This window comes from Podarcis erhardii, assembly GCF_964252035.2.
Source record: "Podarcis erhardii genome assembly, chromosome: 15".
NCBI classification, from domain to species: Eukaryota; Metazoa; Chordata; class Lepidosauria; order Squamata; family Lacertidae; genus Podarcis; species Podarcis erhardii.
In genome coordinates this window covers 4,000,041-4,026,228 of record NC_138505.1, presented here as the reverse complement: position 1 = coordinate 4,026,228, position 26,188 = coordinate 4,000,041, and the positions used below count along the sequence as shown (strand labels likewise).

The window sequence follows — 26,188 nt, the reverse complement described above, 5'->3', positions numbered from 1 at the left end:
AGTCGAATAGTAGGGGGCGCCAGAGCTAATGGCAGGCTGACTTTGTCCCCCTCCTCCTCCTCCGCTCTGCCGAGTTCACAAAGGGGCAGCGCTGAGAGTGAGGAGGAATAGGAAAGTGACACAGCAACACCCCCCAAAAACTGGTTCTAAGTAAGGGGGCAGGGAGGTAGAGGCTGGCGGAGGGCAGGCCGAGTTTGGCGGGGCAGTGCCCCCTTCATCCGAATGGACCTGCCTGCCTCCGCTGATCAAACTGCAGAGCCTTGCAAGGCCAGATCCCTGATTGACAGCTGTCCAGCCCCTGCATAAATAACTCAATTGCGGGGAGACAGCCTGTTCCCACTGTTGGGCAGTGGGAGCGAATTTCTCCTAGTTGAAATCTGCTTCCATTTATTTTCCAGTTAAGGAGAAGGGCCGAAGTTCAGTGGTGTTGGGACCCCTGCTTTGCATGCAGAAGGTCCCAGGTTCATCTCCAGGTAGGGCCTAAGTTAGTCCAAGTCGATTCATTTCTACGTTTCCTTTTTAGCATCAGATACAACCCAACTCTCTATTGTCCAAGGCTCTCTATTGCGGTTTGAAGGCACAAGATCTGTGTTTGCCTGTTTGGCTTTTCAGTTGCCCACTTTCTTGCACTGAAGAGCAGATCTGTGGTGTGGAGACCCCAGAAACAAACAAACAAAAAATGCTGGACTGGCTTCACTTCCCCTTTCGGAGTCTCCCACCGCTCAGCTTTGCTTAAAAGGGAATGAGATGTTGCTTCTTCAAAGAGAAAATGAAAATGTGCCCTCTTGTGGTCCGTCTGGGGATGTTTTTGTTGGCTCAGAAGAGGAATCTGCCATAAAACAAGGCAGATTGGCTCCATACTGTCTACTCTGGCTGGCAGCAGCTGCTCCTGAGTTTCCAGTGTAGAAGAGGATAGCTTTGGTCTTCCTCAATCCTTCTATTAGGGGATAACGGTGATTGAAAAAAGGAACCTCCTTACATGCAAAGCTTCTTTCCTGAAGACGATGTTGGGGAAACTGTTCTGGCAGGGTTATTGCCACCTTTCCCCCCCCTTGCCAAGGGTTCCTGTGCCTCTGGGATGACGATGATGATTTTTTATTATTATTTCTACCCCGCCCATCTGGGTAGGTTTCCCCAGCCACTCTGGGCGGCTTCCAGCAAAAGATTAGAAATACATTAAAACATCAGTCATTAAAAACTTCCCGATACAGGGCTGCCTTCAGATGTCTTCTAAATGTCATATAGTTGTTTATCTCTTTGACATCTGGTGGGAGGGCATTCCACAGGGCGGGTGCCACCACCAAGAAGGCCCTCTGCCTGGTTCCTTGTAACCTCACTTCTTGCAGCGAGGGAACTGCCAGAAGGCCCTCGGTGCTGGACCTCAGTGTCCGGGCTGGACGATGGGGGTGGAGACGCTCCTTCAGGTATACTGGGCTGAGGCCGTTTAGGGCTTTAAACGGGGTGTGAGATTTCATAAAGCAGTGGTGCCTGCTCTGTCTGGGCGAATGGGGAACTGCCCCACCAACCTCTGACTTGCTACCTTCATAAGAGAGCCTGCAGGATCAGGCCAAGGGCCCATCTAGTCCAGCATTCTCACAGTGGCCAAAAAGATAAAGGTAAAGTGACCCCTGACCATTAGGTCCAGTCGTGGCCAACTCTGGGGTTGCAGCGCTCATCTCGCTTTATTGGCCGAGGGAGCCGGCGTGCAGCTTTCCGGGTCATGTGGCCAGCAGGACTAAGCCGCTTCTGGCAAACCAGAGCAGCGCATGGAAACACCGTTTACCTTCCCGCCAGAGCGGGACCTATTTATCTACTTGCACTTTGACGTGCTTTCAAACTGCTAGGTTGGCAGGAGCAGGGACCAAGCAACGGGAGCTCACCCTGTTGCGGGGATTCGAACCGCCGACCTTCTGATCGGCAAGTCCTAGGCTCTGTGGTTTAACCCACAGCGCCACCCGTGTCCCCACAGTGGCCAACCAGATGCCAAATGGGAAACCTGCAAGCAGGACTCAAGCACAAGAGCATCTCTCTCTTTCTGTAGTATCCTGCAACTGATGTTCATAAGCATTGCTGCCTGCAACTGTGAAGGCAAAAGCAGAGCCATCGTGGCCAGTGCCGGATTTACGTATAAGCCAAACAAGCTATAGCTTAGGGCCCCACTCTCTTGGGGGCTCCCCAAAAATTTAGATGGAGAAAAAAAACTGGATGTACATTTCCAAAAACAAAATAAAACCTACATACAGCAACAGTGTTTTGTGTTGTGTAGGCTCCTATTTGTTATGTGCGAATGGCTTTGGATACCAATTAGGTCCATAAATTACCATATAGCATAAATTCAACACAAAAGACAGTGACAATTTGCTGTTGACAAAGGACAGTTGGACATATAAAGGGCCCCATTGGCTTCAGTAGCTCAGGGCCTCATCAAACCTAAATCTGGCGCTGATCGTGGCTAGTAGCCATTGATAGCTTTTGTGAAGTTTTCCACTCCTCTTTTAAAGCCATCTGAATTGGTGCCTATCGCTGTCTCCTGTAGGAGGGAGGTCCATAGTATACCGGTAATTGAAATTGAAATTGAAATACTTTATTGTCACTTGTACAACTTGTATACAGTGAGATTATACAAGCACCCCCCACTCAGCTCTCAATCTTAATTCCCCTCGTTTACTGACGCACACCCACCAAATCCGAAAGTCAGTTGCCCTGTTGTTATCTTTTCATTCAGCAGCCTAACAGCCCACGGATAGAAGCTGTTCTTTACCCTGTTGGTGCGACTAATCATGTTTCTATTGTAGCACCCTGCTTGTGGTTAACGCTTAGCTGGAATGAAATATTCTTTTTTTTTTTTTTTAATTTTTATTAAGTTTTGCATAAGTATATTTCACAAACATACAAAAGACAAAAGTAAATAAGACAAACATAAAAAAGAAAAAAGACATACAATACATACTACCCAAACAACACAACTTAACATTAATTTTACAACAACATTGATCGACTTCCCTTTATCTCGATTTCGGATAATGTTATCTTAGTTGTCTATCTGCTGTATCTATTCCAAAATGACATTTGTAACGTAGTAAGCGTTATTTCATGCCTACTGTGATATTTTTTTTTTTTTTTGATACATATATATTTCTGATTAACATTTTGATGTACCCCTTATCTCTATTTCCATATATGTTCTAAATTTATCCCATTCATTACTAAATTTTGTACGTTTTTGATTTCTTATTTTTTGTGTCAATTTTGCCAATTCTAAATAATCCAATAATTTAAATTGCCACTCCTTTAATGTTGGGATTTTTGGTGTTTTCCAGCACTGTGCTATGAGGGTTCTAGCGGCAGCTGTTGCGTATTGGAAAAAGGTCCTATCTTCTTCTTTGATATCCTTGCCAATTATCCCCAGCAGGAAGGCTTCAGGCTTTTTGACAAACGTATATTTGAGAATTTTTTTTAATTCATTATAAATAGATTCCCAAAATTTTTTGAGAATCTCGCACGTCCACCACATGTGGAAGAATTCGCCCTCCTTGTTCTTGCATTTCCAACACAATTTATCACCTATTCTATAAATTTTATGTAATTTTATCGGCGTTATGTACCATCTGTACATCATCTTGTACATGTTTTCTTTGAGTGTCGTGCATGCTGAATAATTCATATCTTTGCGCCATAAAGCTTCCCATTTATCAAATTCTATGTTATACCCTAGATCTACCGCCCACTTCACCATCACCTCCTTTACTTCCTCGTCCTTGGTGTCCCACTCAAGCAACTGGTTGTACATTTTTGATAGTAATTTTGTTTTACTTTCTATTATTTCAATCTGGAATCTGGATTTTTTCTCACTTATTCCAATCTTTTTATCTTCCGTCCATATTGAATTTATTTGATGATATTGAATCCAACCAGTCAACTTATTTTTTATTTCTTCATATGGTCTAATCCTCCACCCGGATTCTGTTTTGGTTAGTAGGTCCTCATATGTCCACCGTTCCCCCTCAAGATTTGATTTTTTAATTGTTAAAATATCAATTGGTGATAGCCACCAGGGTGTTTTCTGCTCCAGCAATTTTTTATTCCTTTCCCAGACTTCCAGTAGTGGCCCTCTGAAGATATGGTTAGAAAAACCTTTATGGACCCTTCCCTTGTCTCGCCATAAATAGGCATGCCATCCAAATCTTAAATTGAACCCCTCTAGGTCTAACAACTCTTTATTTTTGATAACGATCCAATCTTTTACCCAACAAAGGCATGCGGCCTCATAATATAACCTCAGATTTGGAACCGCAAACCCCCCCCTATCTCTTAGATCTGTAAGCAATTTGAATTTAATTCTGGGTCTTTTCCCCCGCCAAATAAATTTGGATAGTAATCTGTGCCATTCTTTAAATATTGCAATTCCCCTAATTATTGGAATGTTCTGGAATAGGAAGAGTAATTTGGGTAGTAAACTCATTTTAATCGCCGCCATTCTGCCCATCCACGAAAGATGTAATCTGTTCCATGTATCTAAGTCCTTCGTTATTTCTTTCCATGTTTTCTTATAATTGTTTTCCATCAAATTTATATTTTTCATAGTTATCCAAATTCCAAGGTATTTAACTTTTTTGACTATTTTAATTCCAGTTTGTATCTCAAGCTCATTTTTGGTGTCTTCTTTCATATTTTTTGTCATTATTTTTGTTTTTTCCTTGTTCAGTTTAAATCCCGATAGTTTTCCAAATTCTTCCAGTAATTTTATAGCTTTACCGATGCTCTCCTTTGGTTCTTCCAATGACAACATGAGATCGTCTGCATATGTTTTCAATTTGTATTCTTGCACGCCAATTTTTATGCCACGGATCTCTGGGGTATTCCTTATCTTATTTGTTATTGTCTCTAAAACCATAATAAACAACAGCGGTGATAGAGGGCACCCCTGTCGGGTACCTTTTGTTATTTCAAACTGTTCTGTCAGGTTATTATTTATTATTAATCTAGCTCTTTGTTGTGTATATATTGCTTTAACTCCTTCTAGGAATGTGCCCTCTATCCCTGTTTTTTCCAAGCATTTTATTAGGAAACCCCAAGAGACATTGTCGAAAGCCTTCTCGGCATCAACGAACAGTAAAGCAGCAGGAATTTCATTATGAACTTCTAGGTATTCAATAATATCTATTGTGTGTCTGATGTTGTCTTTTATTTGTCTATTAGGAAGAAAGCCGGCCTGATCACAATGAATAAGGTTAATTAAACATTTTTTAAGTCTGTGGGCCATTATGTCTGCAAAAATTTTGTAATCGTTATTCAATAGAGAAATCGGTCTGTAATTCTTAATGTTAAGTTTATCTGAATCTGGTTTCGGGATCAGCGTAATGTAGGCTTCTTTCCAGGATGTTGGCATTTTTCCTCCTCTTAATATCTCATTCATAACGTCACATAGCACTGGTGTTATGTATTCCTCTAAGACTTTGTAATATTTAGCTGATAACCCATCTGGACCTGGGGCTTTTCCAATTTTCATTCTTTTAATCGCTTCTCGAATTTCCTCTATTTTTATGGGTCTGTTTAAAGCGGTTCTTTCTTCTTCTGTTATTTTTTTAGGGCTATTTTCTTCTAGATATTTTATAATGTTCGTTAAATCTTCTTCTTCTCTTTTGTATAAGTTCTCATAAAATTTAAAAAAGTTCTTTTTTATTACAATAGGATCTTCCAGAACTTGCTCTTCTACTTTTATTTTGTTTATGATACTACTTTTTCTTCTTTTTCTCAGTTGCCACGCCAAAAGTTTTCCAATTTTATTTGCCGATTCGAAAAACTTTTGTTTCATTAACTTTATTCCCCATTCAACCTCTTGGCTTATTAATGTTGAATATTGTGTTTGAAGCATTTTGTATTGTTGCTTATGGCTGTCATCTTTTGGATTTTTTATCATATTTTTCTCACATTCTTTCAGTTGAAGGATTAACTCTTCTTTCTTCCTTTCCTTAGCCTTCTTTCTTTGAGAATTTTGTTGTATCAGGAGACCTCTTAACACTGCCTTACTAGCGTCCCATACTGTATCTATTCCAATCTCTTTAGTAATATTTAAGGCAAAATAATCTTTTATAGTGGTTTTTGCTTTTTCGATCACTTCTTCTTTTTCAAATAAGTAATCGTTCATTCTCCATCTGTATAAACCTTGGGTCTTCCATTTTAATTGTAGTGTTATTGGGCTGTGATCCGATAAGGTTCTGGGTAAAATTTCACATCTCTCCGTTCTTGTTATTAATTCTCTCGAGATCCATATTTGATCCAGTCTGCTCCAGCTCTGGTGTGGTTCAGAGAAATGCGTAAATTGTTTCGTTGTGGGGTTTCTATATCTCCATATATCTATTAAGTCCAGATTTTCTTCCAGATCACTGAAAGATTTTGGTAATTTCCCTTGGTTTAAATTTTTTTTCCTTGTATTTCTATCTAGTTCTGGTGTCGGTACCGCATTTAAATCTCCAAGTAGAACTAATTTATTGTTATCTAGATCTAATAGAAGTTGTTCCAATTTTTCAAAAAACTCCATTCTATTTGAGTTTGGGGCGTAAACTGTTACCACATTTATTTTCTCTCCCTGGTAATTAATTTGGATCCCTAGGATTCTTCCTTCCTCATCCTTACATATTTGTTTGGGTTCTAATTTCTCTTTCGCATAGATTACTACTCCTCTCTTTTTCTTAGAGTCTGAATTGATAAATTCTATTCCCAACCTTTTATTTATTAAAATATGCTTGTGTTTTTTGGCAACATGGGTTTCTTGGCAACAAATGACATCAATGTTTTTTTTCTTTATAATCCGTTCAAATTTATTTCTCTTGGACTTGTCGTTAAAGCCGTTCACATTCCATGAAAAAAATTTAAGAGACATTTCGGGTTATTACTGAATTCACTTTATCCTTATTTCTGCTTTATAATCTGGTATTATTCTTTCTTTTAGATTCTCTGCTTTCTCCTTCTTCTTCTTCCTCCGACCCTGAGTCCTCCGTCTCCCTCCCCGACCCCCCGTCCCCAGCCCCGTGTCCCCCCGCCCCCCCCGCAACCAAATCACCTGCTCGCTGTCCTACCTCCTCTCTACCTAAATCTTTTTCGTATCTTCTCAGGAACTTTTCTGCTTCAAGTGTATCTGTCAACTTAAATTTTTTGTTCTTGTAATAAAACGAAACCCCTTCTGGAAATTCCCATTTGTATTGGATTGCGTTTCTTTTCAACACTCTTGTCAACTGCGTGTATCCTTCCCTTTTACGGAGAATCCTAACTGGAATTTCTTTGAAAATAATGATTGGGCGGTCTCCAATCACTAACTTTCTTTTAAAGCTCGTTCTTAGTATTGTATTCTTCATTTCCATAGTATTGAAAATTACTAAGCAATCTCCAGGGGTTTTTTTTTATTTGTTTTGTTGTAATTTCCCTCTTATTCTGAACGCATTCTCTATAGTATATGCTACTTGTTCTTCTCCCATCTGTAACCATTTTGCAAGTTCTTTGACTATTCTTTCCCTTATGTTCTCGTTTGCTTCTTCTACTATCCCTCTGAATTTTAAATTAAGATTTTTTTGACGTAGTTCTGTCATAGCTAAATTGTCCCACAGTTGATCTTGTGTTTTATTTAGATTTTTTATTTCATCCTTTAACCTTTCAGTTTCTTTCTTTTGGTCCCTCAAGTCTTTCTGTGTTCTTTTATTTGATTCTTCAAATATTTTTGATTTGACTGTCAAGTCTTGTATCTTTTTGGTAAGTTCCCCTACAGCACTTTCTATTTTGTTATCTATTTGCTCCTGTAGTTCTCCTAATTTGCTTTCCATATGTATTTCCCTTTGCTTAAATTCTTCTTTAATTTTTAACCATAGAATGTCTAGATCTTTGACCTCCTCCTGCTTGGATACCTTCCTTTCCCCCGGGGTCCCTCCGGTTTTTTTTGCATCTTTCCCCGACATCCTATGGGTTATTTTTCTCTCCCCAAAGGGGCTCACAATCTTATTTATCTTGTTGTTTGTTTGTTTATTTTTGTTTGTTTGTTTTTTGTCTTTGAACCTCTTTCGGTTCTCCCCTTTCAGTACCTTTCGTTTTCTTAATTCAATCTACCTATTTCCCCTATTCCCTTCGATTACGTTTTCAAGAACCTTTTGTTATTAGATACTCAAAATTAAGTTAGTGTGTTAGTATAATTGTTTTAAAGACAAAGAGGGTTAACCAAATTAGAAGGATGCAGGCAAAAGTCAAATATAGTGTCCTTCTTTTATAATCCAGGGGGATTGAGTAGTTTTCCTGTACTCCAGAAATTTCAGCCACTTGACTGGCTTAATCCACTTTTCAGAGGCTGTTTGAGTTTTAAGCTCTGGTGACTTTGGGTCCAGATCCCAGTGACTTTCTATCCACAGTTTCTTATCCTCTAACGTGACGGGATTTATCTGACCACTAACCAAACATCCGATTCAAATGTTTTTCAGGTGGTTCAAAAAGTTCAGAGTCTTTCCGTGGCCAAAAATGTAAGAAATGAGGTTGAGAATGGGTTAAATAAATTTTTAGTTGGGTTAAATTATTGCGTTAGAGAGGGGAGAGAAGGAAAGAAAATAAGAAGGATAGGTGTTCAGGAGAAAGAGCGGGAGGGGGGGAAAGGGGAGGGCAGCGGGAGGAGGGAGTAAGGGAGTAAGGGGGGTGCAACTGGGGAGTAAGGGAGTAAGGGGGGTGCAACTGGGGAACACAAAGGGGGAGGGAAGAAGAACACTAGATAATATGTATAAAGCGAGTAATTATGTTTTGTTTCGTAAAGTTTTGTCTTAGCAATAAAAGTCTTAAAGGCGCTTCTCTCCCGTGTCTTGCAAATCTTTTCCCCGGATACTTTTACTTTTCTTCCCCGGGAACCTTTACAGGCAGCTCGTGGAGACAGTCAAACCCGCAAAGATCCTAACTTGGGGGGGTTTGAGGAGGACCATTGAGAAAGCAGTTCAAAGCAGTTCAAAGCAGTTCAAAGCACTTCAAAGTCTGCAGTCCAAAGTCTATATAGACGCTATCAGTCCGTAGTTCGTGGTAGCGGAATGTTTCTTTTTTTGTTTTGTTTTTTTAACGTTTTTTTTTAAGTTAGTACTTTAAAAGTCCATAATCTTTACTTTGTAACTTCAAAAGTCCAAGCTAATTTACTTTGTAACTCACACAGTCAAGCGATAAAGAAACTTCCTGTTCTCTCCTTGCTACTTTGTAGCCAGCGCCATTTTAAGCCTCAATCGAGATAAACCCTTTAAGTTAAATCTTCCAACATCCGACGTTCTCTTAGTGTAAATTCAAATCCTTTGGTATAATAAGCATCTACTCACACTAAGGGTCCCGCACTTATAAGTTTGGAGGTCCGTCGCCTTCTTCAGTGGGAGCCAGAGGCATCGTAACACAGGATCGTTGTTTCCCCTTTGGTGCTAGCGGTCCGCCACTTCAGGCTTTTAAAAAAAATCCCGAAAAACGGCGAGCCGCGTCCACACGGCTGGGGCTCTCTCCCTCAAGGGATTCCCCCCCTGAGATTTCTGGAGGGGTGCAGTGCCTTTGCAGCCCCCCCTGATCGCTGTATTACTCGGAAAAACTCTCCGGAGTTTTTCCGCGCTCCCTTTCTGTTCGCGACGGAAACCGGAAGCTGGAATGAAATATTCAACGCAGCAATAGAGAAATTAAAATAGTAATTTATTTGTCAGACAAATAAATGAGAGGCTCAGTGGTACATGGTTACCAAGCTCTGGCCTGGCCTCCTGCCATTCTGGCCAGCACTTATATTTCCTTAATCCAGCCCCCTTGCTCCTCCTGTGGCTGCCTCTGTCCAATCAGCCTGGTTGAAATTCCTATTGGCTGTTTGCTAGAACCAATCACAAGAGATACACCCATTTCCTCGCCCTTTTATGGAACACAAAGAGCTATATATTGTTACATCTATAAATGACAAATAAGTAGTAATATATCTTACATGTGTCTCAACAAGGAATCTTAATTACCAGCTCACCTCTTGCCCTCCTTGCCCTATTGCCTTCTAAAACAGATGGTTAATCTTAAATTTTTATCTTCAACAGATGTCAAGGATCTTGAGTTCACATCAACATTGAAAGATCTCCTTCATTTGATGGTTTCTAAACAAAAAGGCCTGACAACTATATATCAGGAGTGCTCGATGGCGTCTCCTGTCTGGCAGGAGGCTGGGCTCATTTGCCCCTCTGGTCTCCTATTGCAATATGACTCTATGAAATAAGAATCTAGCATTTCTTAAATCCTTTGCATAATTACATTTAAGCCAATATATTTAAGCTAATATATTTCATACATTATCATAGGTAGCCTTTTAAAAGGAATAAGGCCTTTGTAAAGTAAAAAAAGAAACTCAGTAAAAAACAGCTTTAAAAGAAGCCTCTTCAGTTTACACCCCTCCTTTCACAGCCAGCTAGATGCTTCTCCATTGCTCTTGGCCTTTCAACCTTAGGAAGAAGATATGGCTCATTTTACTGGGAGGCAAATGGTATTATTTTCCCCATTCCTAATGGTGTTTATCTCTGCTTTTTTTATCTTCTGTAACATGTAGGATCAGTGTCCTCGCTCTCAGCCTGTAATTTCCTTTTTTTTTTTTTACGACTTTGAGAATTGTTTTCTGCTATAAATCAGGGGGCCCCTTTCCTAGGAGGAAAAACATTGCCAAGGCCTTTTAGGCAGCTGGTCTTTTGCCTGGCATGAAACATTTGAAAATCTTTAAGCTTATTTTAAAATGCAAGCCCTGATTAAACATATAGAAGCTTTGATAAAAATGCAGGCTTATGATTAGATGCCTCACTATATCTTCTGCCCGAGGGCAGGAGATCAAGAAAGTGCTGGCCAGGGTGTGAATCATCCCTGAGAATTTTCCTCACTCTCCTGAGGCCACGTTCTTCCGCTATTTCATCCAGCGGATTCACGGAACAGACCGTAATATCTTGTGCTGTATTCACCACCCTCTGTAGGCACTTCCTATCAGTTGATGAGCTGCATGAAGGACTTTCTTTCAACTATCCCAAATCTTCTAACATTCAGCTTCCTTGAATGTCCATCGGTGCAGCCTCCTTCCTCTCCCTCTCCAAGTTTCATCCCTTTTGACTGGTCATCTCTGCATTCGTACACTTTTCAGATACACATTGTCTTGCTTCTCTCTTGGTAGATTCTTCCATCTAGTCATTCATTCATCCTTTTTGGCTTTTATCTGCATATTCCTGAATTGCAAAGGGTTGGACTGGATGCTCCTTAGGGTCACTCCCAATCTACAATTCTATGAGTCTCCTGCTTCACTGTATGATCTTATTTGGTGGAAAAAAATAGAGAAATGCTAGGTTTGCATTTTGGAGCATTATCGTGGATCTCTTGCTGTCGTTTCCCGTTTTGCACAACACCTACGGAACCAATCTCACAGACTTATCCAACTTCTCACTTATTGCTTTCCTGTCTTCTGACTCTCTTATCTAACTTCCCCATGTGATGTACTTCTGACTTACTTATCTAACTGACTTCTCTGACTTTCTATCTCTCCAAACGCTCTTCCTTCCTTCCCTCTTTCTCTACAGCCCTCCTATCCGTCTCTGTTGCAGCCTGTTCTGCCCCCACGGAGCTCACAGCGGGGTAGAATTTGGGGAGCTCGCCCCATTTTTATTCCTCTTACAACAACCCTGCGAGGTTGGTTTTAGCCTACCAGCTGAGGAACGGTCTGCAAATCTGAGAAACAAACAAATAGGCTAGGCTGAAAGAGGAGGATTTGAACTCGTATCTTCAAGTTTCAAGTCCACCACATTGGCAAGACTGATCTTTGAATGAGCCGATTTGGTTCATTCTAAGAGAGGGGTGTCCCTAACCCTTGTATCTTTGGGGGGGGGAAGCGGGTTGGCCCATCATTCTACCTCAGCAACGCAGAACGATAGATACTGTCCCCCATCATTATATCATTTCAACAACTGCAAGGTTACCCCAAAAAACAGCCAGACATGAAATGGAATGATAGGGACCCCCACCAAGCTGTCGTCAGCTTCCTTGCCCCTCCCTGGTCCAGCAGCAAATGAATTTGCTCCGGCATCTCCATAGCAACCGGTTGCCACTGGCAACAGCTTTGAAGCATCTCTCTGTCCACGCGTGTGTGGGCAAGGAAAAGCTGTAGAAAAGCGATTCTGTCGCCTCCCGGAATTCCCCTCCTGGCCGATCCTGCGTGGGGCTGAGCGGTACACCCCCTCGCCCCTCGAGGGGAAGAGCTCTTCCCTCATCCAGCCACCCTCAGCATCCAAGCTCTGCCTCTGTATGTTTCCAGTCATCAGCAAGGTAGGAGGAGGAACCCACTGGAAAATACAATGCTTGGTTTGCAGATCCAACCAGGAATGGGGTTTAAGAAGCGGATCTTCGTAGCCAGGCGAATGGGTACGGGGGCCGAGGCATCCGCCCACTGAAGACTCCGGAAGGCTGGCTTACCTGAGACACACAGGTGAGGGTTTCTTTTTTGCATGGTAACTGAATTTGTACTGGTGGGTACAGGTGAATATGCACAGACCAGGTCTGCAGAGAATGCAGGATGCAAGTTCAAGTGTGTGTGTGTGTGTGTGTGTGTAAGAGAGACAGGAACAAAAACCCACGCTGCCTGAACACACAGACACTTCTCATCTCCGCCGGAGAAACAATGAGAATCTATAATGGCACTTCATTTACAGGCTTATATTTCCCTGCTAATATAGTCTTGCTTTTCCTCTTTTTTAAATAATAATAATAATAATAATTTCAAACCCTTTTTGTGCTGAAAATGTATTTCTAAGTGTTTGGTTTTTTTCCTCCCTTGTGGGTGGGAGGGAGACACATTCCCGATTTCACAAACCAGAAAAACTGATACGCATTTGATTTGACACTCCCAAATCGTACAAAATTCGAACAAGACAACTCCCCCCTGCTTTGGAGAGAAGGGCCAAACACCCCTTATTCGCAGGGGAGAGGATAAGCTATCCCCACCCCCACCCTTCCGATTCATATTCACTAAAGTTGAACCCTCGACCCGATGAGATTTGATTCTTAAAAGAACTCACCTTGTCAAACACCGGAGACTGTGAAATACAGGGGCAAGGCGGTTGTCGTCCAAACAATTTCAGAACTTAGAAATAAATTCTAGGTCTGTTCCTCCGGAATTGCTGATAAGTAAAGCTAGAAATGTACGTATTTTGCCTTTCTGGCTGATGTGAATCAATGTAGGTGCATCAATATACATATATTGACCAAAAAAAATCAGTTTACGTGACAAAAAAGGCAGCAATGGGAGGGTGAGTGGGTGGGAAGATTTATTTTATCTTCGGTGGGCAGGTGGCAACCGTAGCGTCTAATCCAGCAAGGATCCAGAAAGATCTGGTCTTTTTTACGAATACACTCTTAAATGACTTCAGCTTCAAGGCTCCTTAAGCCAGGAACCACACACAGACACCCCCGAGACCTTAAGTGACTCTTCCTTCCTTTAAAGCCCATCGCTGATGCCACCACGTCGGCCGAGCCTTTGAAACCCTTGCCCCCAGTTCAACTGGGAGGTGTGTAACCGCGACTCGCTTTCTCCCTCCTTAAATACGGCATTTGGTTCTGCCGCCATCGGACAGCACTGAGCTACAGTGAGAGCTGTTGTGCCGTGGTTCCTTTGGCCACCAGCAGGAGGCGGTCTTGCGACATAGAATCATAGAGTTGGAAGAGACCCCAAGGGCCATCGAGTCCAACCCCCTGCCAAGCAGGAAACACCATCAGAGCACTCCTGACATATGGTTGTCAAGCCTCTGCTTAAAGACCTCCAAAGAAGGAGACTCCACCACACTCCTTGGCAGCAAATTCCACTGTCAAACAGCTCTTACTGTCAGGAAGTTCTTCCTAATGTTTAGGTGGAATCTTCTTTCTTGTAGTTTGGAACCATTGCTCCGTGTCCGCTTCTCTGGAGCAGCAGAAAACAACCTTTCTCCCTCCTCTATGTGACATCCTTTTATATATTTGAACATGGCTATCATATCACCCCTTAACCTCCTCTTCTCCAGGCTAAACATGCCCAGCTCCCTTAGCCGTTCCTCATAAGGCATCGTTTCCAGGCCTTTGACCATTTTGGTTGCCCTCCTCTGGACACGTTCCAGTTTGTCCGTGTCCTTCTTGAACTGTGGTGCCCAGAACTGGACACAGTACTCCAGGTGAGGTCTGACCAGAGCAGAATACAGTGGCACTATTACTTCCCTTGATCTAGATGCTATACTCCTATTGATGCAGCCCAGAATTGCATTGGCTTTTTTAGCTGCCGCGTCACACTGTTGGCTCATGTCAAGTTTGTGGTCAACCAAGACTCCTAGATCCTTTTCACATGTACTGCTCTCAAGCCAGGTGTCACCCATCTTGTATTTGTGCCTCTCATTTTTTTTGCCCAAGTGCAAAAAAATCCACAAATGCAGCCGCAGATCTGGCCCGGGTTTATCTGGTTGCAAGCCGAATTTTGCAGAGACGTTCAAGGAAACTTGACGCAGAAGGACCTCTGGAACGGGGCTTGTTTTTGAAGCGGTTGGCTTGCTAGAGGGGCAGAGGCACAGGCCGTCATTTCCTTCCCAGAGGCAACAGAGGAAGCTGTCGCGTATTGAGCCAGACTTGGGTCCCTCTAAATCAGTACTGCTTACACGGACTGGCAGCAGCTCTCCAGGGTTTCGGGAAAGAGCTTTTCTGAAGCCGACCTGGAGATGCTACTGGGGACTGTGTCCAGAATCTCCTGGGGTACGAGACTGAATCTTCCGCAACCATTAGCAATACAGCGAAGAGTCTAGCGACGTTTTGGAGAGCCACTGGTTCCCCAACTCTACATCCCTCGTCTAATATTCTCCAGGAAGCCCCCCAGGCAGAGCATCAAGGCGAACCGTTGCCCGTGTTTGGCCCCTGCACTAACTAACTGGCAGTCTGAGGTAGAGTGCTCCTGAATCTGGAGTATCTACGTAGCTATCGCAGCCTTGGGCAGAGATAGGGAGGGAGAGAAACAAGGCCCGTTTTCTATACAATGTGGGGCGGGCGTTGGGCAAAGCACCCTCCACGGACCCCGTTCCCGCAGTGAATTGACCTCTTTTTTAAAAAAAAAATAATAATTTTTATTGAATGGTTTTATGTTACAAAAAACAATACAGCCATACTACCACTAAATATAATTAAGAAATAAAAATTACATACATCGATATTTAGTTTGTTATTTGTTATTTACCGTCTTATTTCCTCCCAAACACACATATGTGCAGCCACCCACACAGCCACACCCGCACAGAAAATGATAATAATGAAAGTAAATATTTGCCCCCTTTTATCTTCCAAAATCTTTTCTTCAACTTTGACTTCCTGTCAAGTCCCTTTGCATATGTTTTATCTTACATTTGAATGTACACAAAACAATAAACCTTTCTATATAATTTTTCTAATACATTCTGAAAACATAATAAATCCTTAGTTGTTGTCCACCTCCTTTTAGTTCCTTTATAACTCGAATGCTAGCACGGAGTCAAAACTATTATTGTATTTTTGAACATATCTTCTATACCCATCCCATTTTTCCGCAAATTTTTGCTTTGAGTTTCCTCTGAGTTTACTAGTCAGTTGAGCCGTCTCCACCAATTCCTCTAATTTGATTTGCCAATCTGTTATTTTTGGACCTCTTCAGCCCACCCAGGAACAAGATGCGGGCAGGATTTGACTAGATGATCGGTAGGGTCCCTTCTGACGCTACAATTCTGGGGTTCTAACACCTTTGCCAAGAGCTCTTCTTCATCACGGCTGAATCTTTTGGCGCCAGAGATTTAAAAAATTGGGATATGATCCACGAAGAGATTAAAAAATCGATAAAGGTTTTGTATAACCAAAGAGCAGAAGCATACTTATTAGGAATTTTGAGTAAGGATATCGCCAAAGATAAAATTGACATATTTCTATATGCAACAACAGCAGCGAGAATATTGGTAGCCAGTTATTGGAAAAGAAACAATATCCCAACAAAAAGAGAATGGTTAAGTAAATTATGTGAGTGTCTGGAGTTAGCAAAATTGACAGACTTAATAAGGCATTAAACACAAAAGTGTGGTACAGAAACAATGGGAATGTTTAAATGAATACTTACAGAAGCAGGGCTCAGATACGAAAGTTTGGTTGTGCTTAGACTAACCTTGTGAAGAATATAAAGAATACAAAGATTTGATGGGCTATGAAAGAACTTAAGGAAGTGACTGAAGAACAGAAGTAAAGGTGAATTAGAAATTAAGAGACGTGTGGTGAATGCGGTGGAAGTCTTTTATGACATTTTAACGAGGATTTATATATGGTAATGTTTAAAGTATAAATTTGGTATTATGAAAAGTATTTCCTTTTTCCTTTTATTTTATCTTGTGTCTTTTTTCTTTTCTAGTCTGCATTTTGGAAAACACGTAGACAAATGTGTTTACAATGTTATGCATGGATTTTTGTTTGGGTTTTCTTTTTCTTTTCTTGTAATATTTAATGAAAACTAATAAAAATTTAAAAAAATAAATCAAAATCCTGCTGGAGGGGACCAAGAGGGGCCTTCTCTCTTCTCCCACTGCTGCCAATAAGCTGCGTCCGGCATGTCACAAAGAGGCCTCAAACGTTCCTCACCATGGACTCCTGGAAGCTGGTCTTCAGAGGTAGACTGCCCCTGGGCGGGGAGGCTCAACACAGCCATTTTCCCCTCATCAGTCATTTTGGAACAGTACACAGTCAGTCCCTACCCAGAGAAAACGAGAGAATGTTCCAGGCCGCCTTCCGAAGCGATTTGTCGATTTTTATCAGCCTTATAAATGAGAGTTTGTCGTAACGGGAGTACAGATATATTTATATTCCCCTTCAGTGATAAGGGTACAAAACGCCTCAGAAAGCAAGTTCGTTTCAGGAAACAAATGAACAAGCTCTGGAAATTGCAAAGAGCCAGTTGGAGGTTTTTAAAAACTTTTTTTAAAAACAAAGAGAAGGGGTTATAAATTGCTTTTTTGAAGCTGCCAGTCCTGGCGGTGGGAGTGCGTGGCGGGAAGACGCAGCCGCTTGGGTCCTACTTGGGCTTCAGAACAGTCGCTCTGAACCACTCGCTTGGCTGAGGAAATTGCGCAGAGTGTTCCCATTAACGTGCAAATTGATCATCATTCCCCACCTCCAGGCCAGCGTCAATCACAGCTTGGTCTGACCAACAAGAAATTTAGTCGCTTTTTCACCAGTGGGGAGCCGTTGCTCCAATCACTACCCTCCTCTCAGACCTATCTGCATAGGGAATCATAAAGGTAAAGGGACCCCTGACCATTAGGTCCAGTTGTGGCCGACTCTGGGGTTGCAGCGCTCATCTCGCTTTAATGGCCGAGGGAGCCAGCGTACAGCTTCCGGGTCATGTGGCCAGCAGGACTAAGCCGCTTCTGGAGAACCAGAGCAGTGCACAGAAATGCCGTTTACCTTCCTGCCGAAGCGGTACCTATTTATCTACTTGCACTTTGAGGTGCTTTCGAACTGCTAGGTTGGCAGGATCAGGGACTGAGCAACGGGAGCCCACCCCGTCGCAGGGATTCGAACCGCCGACCTTCTGATCGGCAAGTCCTAGCCTCTGTGGTTTAACCCACAGCGCCACCTGCGTCCCGTCATAGGGAATCATAGAGCTGGAATAATAATAATAATAATAATAATAATAATAATAATAATAATAATATATTTATACCCCACTTATCCAGCTGGGTTTCCCCAGCCACCCTGGGCGGCTCCTCACAGAATTAAAAGCACAATAGAACATCAAACATTAAAAACTTCCCTAAACGGGGCTGCATTAAGATGTCTGCTAAAAGTCAGATAGTTGTTTATTTCCTTGAGATTTGGTGGGAGGGCATTCCACAGGGCGGGGGCCACCACCGAGAAGGCCCTCTGCTTGGTTCCCTGTAACTTCGCTTCTCACAGGGAGGGAACCGCCAGAAGGCCCTCAGCGCTGGACCTCAGGCTGCACGATGGGGGTGGAGACGCTCATTCAGGGTCAAGGTCAGCACCAACAAAAGTCCAAATAAAGAATATCTGATTGCGAGGTATATCTGGTAAAGAATATCTGATTACCATATTTGCCAGGTTTGTGATGAGGGCTGTCTTGCAAATGATGGCTGTGTTGCATATGTCCCAAAGGAACATCAAATCGTATAAAAAGTGCCTGCCTTGTCAAAATCTCAAATTGTACGTAATTTCCCCCATTGTAGCGATGTTCCAGGGCAAGTGGTACCAAACGTAAGATTTTGGGCTGTTTTCCAGTGGAACACTTGAAATTGCTTGGCAAAAATGTTTGTGTTAGAGATGAAATTCACACCCAAATGCTAGCGAATTTTCACGGGGACTTTCTTTTAAGAAATAAATCTGCAGACTGATATGGGAATGAGGAGAGCGGAACTTTAGAGGAAAGCAGAAAAACAGACATTCCTGCAAATTTGCCCATCCCGACTGGCTAGTAACCCACTATTTTCTCCTTGCAGATCTCCTGGATCGATGAGCTCTTGGCTCTCAGGTTTTGAAACGATGGCCGATGGTCTCGCTGGTACTTTGCCCGCCCTGGCCAGCGCTGTCCGTCCAGACCCCACCTTGACCTTGGAGCAGAAAGCAGCCTTCGTCTTCGTCTTCTTCCTCTTCGTCTTCCTGGGGCTCCTGATTGTCCGCTGCTTCCGGATCCTGCTGGATCCGTACCGCAGCATGCCATCGTCCACATGGACCGATTACATGGAGAAAGATACGTTCGATTACCGGCTGGCCTGATGGACGGACCATTGCTTTTTTTTTTAAGGCTGTTTCAGAGACATACGCAGGGCTTCCAAAGTTGGATTCTGCCCACTTTCCTGCCGGAAGTCATGGCAGGTCGTGTCAAACCTCCACAAACAGGGATGGTCTACCTACGAATGCTGGTTTCTGGGTGAAGTGAGGGGATGGGCTGCGTCGAACCTCCATGGACAGGAATGGTCTACCTCTAAATGCCAGCTGCTGGGTGAATAACAGCAAGGGAATGTTCTTGCCTTCATGGCCTGATCCGTCGTGGCTTATATTATGTACATTGTTTGTAACCCAGCCAATTAACGATGTCCTCTGGGCAACTATAACAAGAAAAGCTTAAAACTTTTTTAAAAAAAACCACAACACTAATCTTTAAACCAAAAACAAAGGGGGAAGAGTAGAACTAAAACCAAAAGCACACCACAAACCCTAAATAGCGCAGTGCCTTTTTCCCCAACATCAGCCATTCCTGGATTCAAGATAACCTGGCCGCAGTGAGTTGTGCAGTTTTAGACTGCCGCAATGAGGTTTGTGTGGGGCTTCCCCTTGAAGACTGTCTGGGAACTTCAGCTAGGAAGTCAGAAATGTGGCCCCGAGGCGCCTGGAATTTGTGGGGCTTGGATCAGCTTACACCACCTGTAGCGTTTCTGGCAAACTGTGCTTTTGGTCCAGGGTAGAGAGGGGATGAAATGCAGCGTTAACCGGCGGAACTCATTGCCTCATGAAGACCGTGTGACTCCTGGGCTGTTGGTGGCTTTTAAAGAGAACCGGGCACATTCATCCAGAGAAGGAACAGTCTCTCAAAGGTCAGGAATCAAGAGGCACTTCTTGTGAGACCTGGCACCCATGGGGATCTTTCCCTGGGGACCACAAAGTCTCTCAGCCGCCGGCTTGGTCCTGAGGCAGCGAGAACAAAGCTGAACACTGGAAGATTCAAGGCAGGCGAAAGCAAAGACCTTTTCACACAGAGCAGGGATAATTCATTCCCAAGAGAGACAGGAATAAGGATAAGGAATTAGCCTTATCCCTCCATGACTTAGCAGCTACCAGTAGTCACAGCTCTGGGCTACTGCCAATCTCTGAATTGGCACCAGTTTCTGGGACTTGCAAGCGAGGAGAGCGCTCCCGTGTTCGGATCCTGATTGACGCCTTCCCAGAAGAAGGATGTGGTTGGCCATCGCAACAACAGGATGCCGGAATAGGCGGGCTTTTTGGTTTCACTCTGCAAACAGGAGCTCCCGAACTCGACGTGCAACTATTATTTTCATTCTTTATTAAATCTGTATGCCACCTTCCAACCGTAGGTCTGACAACATAAAACCACAATATAAAAAACGCAAAATGCGTAATTAAAAATTAGAACAAAAAGACACCAAAAATTCACAGCACATTTAAAAGGGCATCTGAGGTCAGTCAGCCAAGGGCCTGGTTAAAAAGGAACGTTTTTGGCTGGCGCCTAAGGATATATAAGGAAGAAGCCAGCCGAACCTCCTTGGGGAGAGCCTTCCACAGATGAGGAGCCACTGCAAAAAAGGCCCTGTTCTCGTGTTGCCACCCTGCGGACCTCTATTGAAAGAGGCACTGATCACAGGGTCTGGGTTGATTCATATGGGGACAGGCATTCCTCGAGGAACAGCGGTCCTCAGCTATTTAAGGCTTTATGGCATGGGTAGGCAAACTAAGGCCCGGGGGCCGGATCCGGCCCAATCGCCTTCTTAATCCGGCCAGCAGACAGTCTGGGAATCAGTGTGTTTTTACCTGAGTAGAATGTGTGCTTTTATTTAAAATGCATCTCTGGGTTATTTGTGGGGCATAAGAATTCATTATTCTTCATTTTTTCAAAATATAGTCCGGCCCCCCACAAGGTCTGAGGGACAGGGAGCCGGCCCTCTGCTGAAAAAGGTTGCTGACCCCTGCTTTATGGGTCAACCCCAGAATTGGGCATGGGAACTAATTGGCAGCTAGTGAGGCCAGGATCGGTGCAATATGCTCAAACCGTCTGGCCCCCGTGAGCAACTTGGCTGCCGAATTCGGCACCAGTTTCTGAACCATCTTCATGCATTGATGTACGAAGGTTCAGAACAGGTGACAGCAATGACTTCTTCACACAGCGCAGGGTTGAACTATGGAACTGCCTGCCACCACATTGGATGGATTTAAAAGACAAACTCGTGGAAGTAAAGGCTACCAGTGGCTACTAGGTATGATGGCCGTGCTCAGACAAAAAAGCTCCTGAAAATCGCAGGTGGAGAGTGTTGCTCAGGTGCTTAAATGCTGCTTGCGGGTTTCCCACATGAGATTCTGGACTAAGATGAACCACTGGCCTGATCTCAGGACATCTTCTGATATCCTTATGGAACCTCCAGGTCCAGTGGCAGTCTATCTTGATTCCAAAATGGGAAAAGGATGCTGGACCAGGTGGGCCAGATCCAGCTACAATCCGATGTTCTTAAAATAATGCCCCTACTTACCTCTGACAGCGACGCCGCAGGAAAGGGGGGGAAGTCTGCAGAAAGAGGAATTTTCCCAGTCGTCAACCAAACTGCACCAGACCAGAACTTCTACTAGAGGGCAGCACCGCAGCCAGAAGAACGAGACTTCTAGAGATCCCGAAATGTCTTTGATGGATCATTATGCGAGACTCGAATGAGGGAATGATCCGATCAGCACGTATTTAAGCTTTGGAGGAGCGTGGCAAATAATAGCTGCCATGCCATGCAGAAATTATTGTTAAGTAAGACCAGAAGAGGGGGGGGTGTCTTGTGACAGAAATGTACTCTGGGAATGAACAGATCTGAAGAGCGTTGGTGTCTTGTCCTTTTTTAAAAAATCAATGTGGCCACAGCAGCAGCAATGGAGATGATTTACAGAATAGCAGTCTTGGGGGAGAATGGTCTCTGCCCCGCAGAGCTTACACTCTCCAGATCACCACTGAGCAGAAGCCCAAGATAACACCAGGCGGAGCTGGTTCCGGGGCATTATATATATATATATATATATATATATATATATATATATATATATATATATTTGCTTTCGTAGATTTTCACGGGTACAGGAATGCAGGTTTTGGTGTCCTCGGGTGTCTTCCCGTGTAAAAGTTGGGGTGTCTAGGCGACGTTACGTCGCCTAGACACCCCAACTTTTACACGGGAAGACACCCGAGGACACCAAAACCTGCATATATATATATATATATATTCGATTAAATGCGATGCTGCTGACCCGCAACCCAAGTGCTTTGGGTCTCTTTCCCTGAACTTAAAAGCAGTCGTAGCTACCCATAAATTCTCCACTGCGGGGATAAATTAGCACCTTTGGGTGGGGAGGGTGCCGTGGGCTGGGGGAGACTGGCCTAGAGAAGAGGCGCTTGCTGCTTTGCACAGTTAAACTGTGGAACTCCTTGCCACAGGAGTCAGCGATGGCCACAAACTGAGACGGCTTTGGAAGAGGGTGAGACGAATTCATGGAGGAGAAGGCGATGCTTCTGAATACCAGGAGGGGAGAAGTTGCTCTAGTGCTCAAATCTCATGCTCAGATCCTCAAATTCGCAGGCACTGTGGAAAGGGGATGTGGGATCGAATTGGCCATTGATTGGCCTGATCCAGCAGGCTCTAATAATAATAATAATAATAATAATTATTATTATTATTATTATTATTATTATTATTATTATTATTTTAAAAATTATTTATATCCTGCCCTCCCCAGCCGGTCGGCTAACATCAAATATATAACATTAGTATAAAATAAAACAATAATTAAATTACCTCCCAAAGACAGGTCAAAATCAAATTAAAGTCTAATTAGATGGCTTTCCGCAGGGTTAGGGTTGGGAACAGTAACCCACCATTCTTATATAAACAGTGCCCATCTTATTTGGGGGGGGGGAATATCACAGGGCAGTTTTATTCAGCCCAGGGCCCACATTTCTTCATATGAAACCTTCTGGGGTCCACATTCCAGCCGCAAGTGAGCTCAGAGGCAAGAGCAGGCTGCTCTGCAGATGAGAGGTTTTGTGTTTGTTGCACCACAATATGGCCGTGTGAAAGCTGGAGGTTTCTGACTCTCTGTCCTCCATCCTGGCAAGGGGGTGTGGGCATGATCCTGGCTCAATGACACATTCGGGCCCAGTCAAAGCGCTTTGAGGAAGGGGGTTGGGAATAAAAGGTGTGTCATGGGCCAGACTGATAAGGACTTCTGTGCTTATGTGACCATGGTTTCTGTATCGTTTGGTGGGGGTGTATTGTGGAAAAAAAGGTGTACAGTGGTACCTCGCAAGACGAAAAACGCGCAAGACGAAAGTTTTCCGTTTTTTGAGTCGTTCCGCAAGACGAATTTCCCTATGGGCTTGCTTCGCAAGACGAAACGTCTTGCGAGTTCTTGCGAGTTTGTTTCCTTTTTCTTAAAGCCGCTAAGCCGTTAATAGCCGCTAAGCCGATAATAGCTGTGCTTCGCAAGACGAAAAAACCGCAAGACAAAGAGACTTGCGGAATGGATTAATTTCGTCTTGCGAGGCACCACTGTATAGGGAAAAGGTTTGGGGAGAGGAAGAGGAATCTGCCCCCCCCCCCGGTGCCCTGGGATGGGAGTAAGGAAAGGAGCAAAGGGAATGGCAGCTTGAGACTGGGGGGCAGACCCAGGCATGGCGAGAAATGAGGGTGGAGGGGGTTATCGGAGGGCACAGGATGGCAGCAGGTGGTCTCAAGGCCAAGGAGGGGGTCTTGTCGTCTGGGAAGCCCTGGACCTCCATACACACTGACCACCCCGCGGAAGTCAACTGGGTGCTGCTAACACAGGGGTTAGACTTTGCCCCCCAAAAGAATGGATGGATGCCAACATCATTTATTTCATAAAATGTATACACCGCTTGGGACGTGGGTGGCGCTGTGTAAACTCTACGTCTGTTGCTCTGCCAGTTTTGTCAGTGGCCTCACCCACCTCTAGCATGCAGCCCCCAAAAGATTGCTCAGAAGGGAATGTGACTCTTGGACTGGAAATAAAAGGTCCAGTAGGGACACGGGTGGCACTGTGGGTTAAACCACAGAGCCTAGGACTTGCCAATCAGAAGGTCAGCAGTTCGAATCCCCGCGACAGTGTGAGCTCCCGTTGCTCAGTCCCTGCTACTGCCAACCTAGCAGCTCGAAAGCACGTCAAAGTGCAAGTAGATAAATAGGTACTGCTCTGGTGGGAAGGTAAACGGCGTTTCCGTGCACTGCTCTGGTTCGCCAGAAGCGGCTTAGTCCTGCTGGCCACATGACCCGGAAGCCGTACGCCGGCTCCCTCGGCCAGTAAAGCGAGATGAGCGCCACAACCCCAGAGTCGGTCACGACTGGACCTAATGGTCAGGGGTCCCTTTACCTTTACACCGCTTGGTGGGTAATTAAAAAAATTAAAAACTCAAAAGCTCTTTCCAAAAAGAACAATGAAACCATCGGTTTAAAGTAGTTAAGAACAGCTCTTAAAAACATTGGAAAAACCATTCAGATTAATGATAAAATGGATTAAAACTCGGGTCAACGTCCAAAATGTCTGGGCGAGCCTGCCTGGATGGAAATGTTTATAAGAGGTGCAGAAGAGCGCAGTGAAGGTGCCTGCTTGACGTTCAATTGGCAGGGAGTTCCAAAGTGCCACACTAAAAAAGGTTGACGTCTTACAAGTGTGGATCGAGAATCACGTGAGACCTATAACGGCGCCGGTTTCACAGATCGGAGCCGTTGAGTGGGCGCATGTGGGTTAAGGTGAACTCGCAGGTAAACTGGCCCCAATTTGTTAGGGGCTGCTTAGGACGACACCTCGAACTCGGCCCAGTAGCAGATGGGCAACCAGCAACAAGGACATTTGAAGCCAAAAAGCTGAAGCAGGGGCAATCATCTTCGTAAGCCGACCGAGATCCAGGACCAGAAGAGGAAGGGACAGGTATGTTCGCCCCAGAACACCCACCTGGGTCCCCGACTCCATGCCTTTAGGGGAGCCAGAGGCCCAGAATCCCTCGCTTGGCACACGGCTGCCTTTCAGCTACTCCCCGATTCTCCCCCCACTTTTCATTTTCCTGGGGAAAGCTAATTACTTTCCCCGTCAAAAGCCCGCTAAGCCGCTATAAATCAAAGCGGGGCTCGCCTGGCGCCTCGTTACCAGCGGCGAAATGTTAGTTATTAGTCAGCGCTTGGCAGAGAGCGAGGCCTGTGACGCCCCAGGAATCTTAACAAGATCCAGGCTCTTTGCAGGGAAGACGGGGGCATTTGGGGCCGATGTCCGGACGGTGCCACCTTGAGGGGCCTCAGATCCGTGGATGAAAACAACGCGCTCGTTTTCCCACCTGGGGTTGGAAAGTCAAAGGAGGGAAATAAACAGCTGTTTTCAGCCTAACCAAGCTTCCCTTCGGACTGGTTCTCCTAAGATTCTCAGGGCGATTTGATTCCTCTCTGAATCAGGAATTTAGCAAGTGGCCTTCTAGCAAGTCAGTCTGCTGGTTTGACTTGTATGGGATTCACTTTTCAGGGATTCTCTAGCGGTGGTTCCTGCAGTCCAGGGGGTTGGACTAGATGATGCTCTGGGGTCCCTTCCACCGCTACAATCCTATTACAGTGGTACCTCGGGTTACATACGCTTCAGGTTACATACATTTCAGGTTACAGACTCCGCTAACCCAGAAATAGTACCTCGGGTTAAGGACTTTGCTTCAGAGATGATCAGCGTTCCCCCCATCCCAAACTTGAAGCATGGGAAGTCCCAATAAAAATTTATAATTTGGCAGAATATTTGGACTATATGATATGTATTTGTATAATTTGGAATATTTAATGTGATTTGATTGGACTGTTAAAATGGAAAATTTAATTTAAAGAACTTTAATTTTAAAGAACTTTGCTTCAGGTTGAGAACAGAAATTGTGCTCCGGTGGCAGCAGGAGGCCCCAATAGCTAAAGTGGTGCTTCAGGTTAAGAACAGTTTCAGCTTAAGAACGGACCTCCGGAACGAATTAAGTACTTAACCCGAGGTACCACTGTATTCCCCAGCAATCCCCTTCTTCCATTTCCCTCCCTGCCTCATGGGATTATCAGCCAGCAGTAGGGAACCTGAAGCTCTCCAGATGTCGTCGCCGGACTCCCGACTCCCGGCAGCCAGCAGGGCCAATGGTTAGGGCCAGCCATATCTGAAGGGCTATGGGCTCCCCCATCCCTTGAGACTGAGATATGGGTAATAAATGTGGACACATGGCCCAGGGTGTCAAGGAACCCTTCCAGAAGCAGGACCCCCTTGCAATGGGTCAGGCTCAACTCCGCAGACTCCCAGACCCACAGAACCCGTAACAATGGTTGTCTCGCTACTCCACGAAGGAGTCCTGCTTGTTTTAATTTCCCAGCTCGGAAAGAAAACAGGT

The 26,188-nt window shown here is 44.2% G+C and overlaps 1 pseudogene across 1 annotated transcript; it reads left to right on the top strand.

Annotated features, from left to right (window-relative positions):
- The first annotated feature begins 11,378 nt into the window (after positions 1-11,378).
- Positions 11,379-20,855, top strand: LOC309330082 (cortexin-3 pseudogene; annotated as a pseudogene). The gene is made up of 2 exons (XR_014161609.1): positions 11,379-12,472; positions 18,516-20,855. The product of XR_014161609.1 is annotated as a cortexin-3 pseudogene (transcript).
- Positions 20,856-26,188: the final 5,333 nt, after the last annotated feature.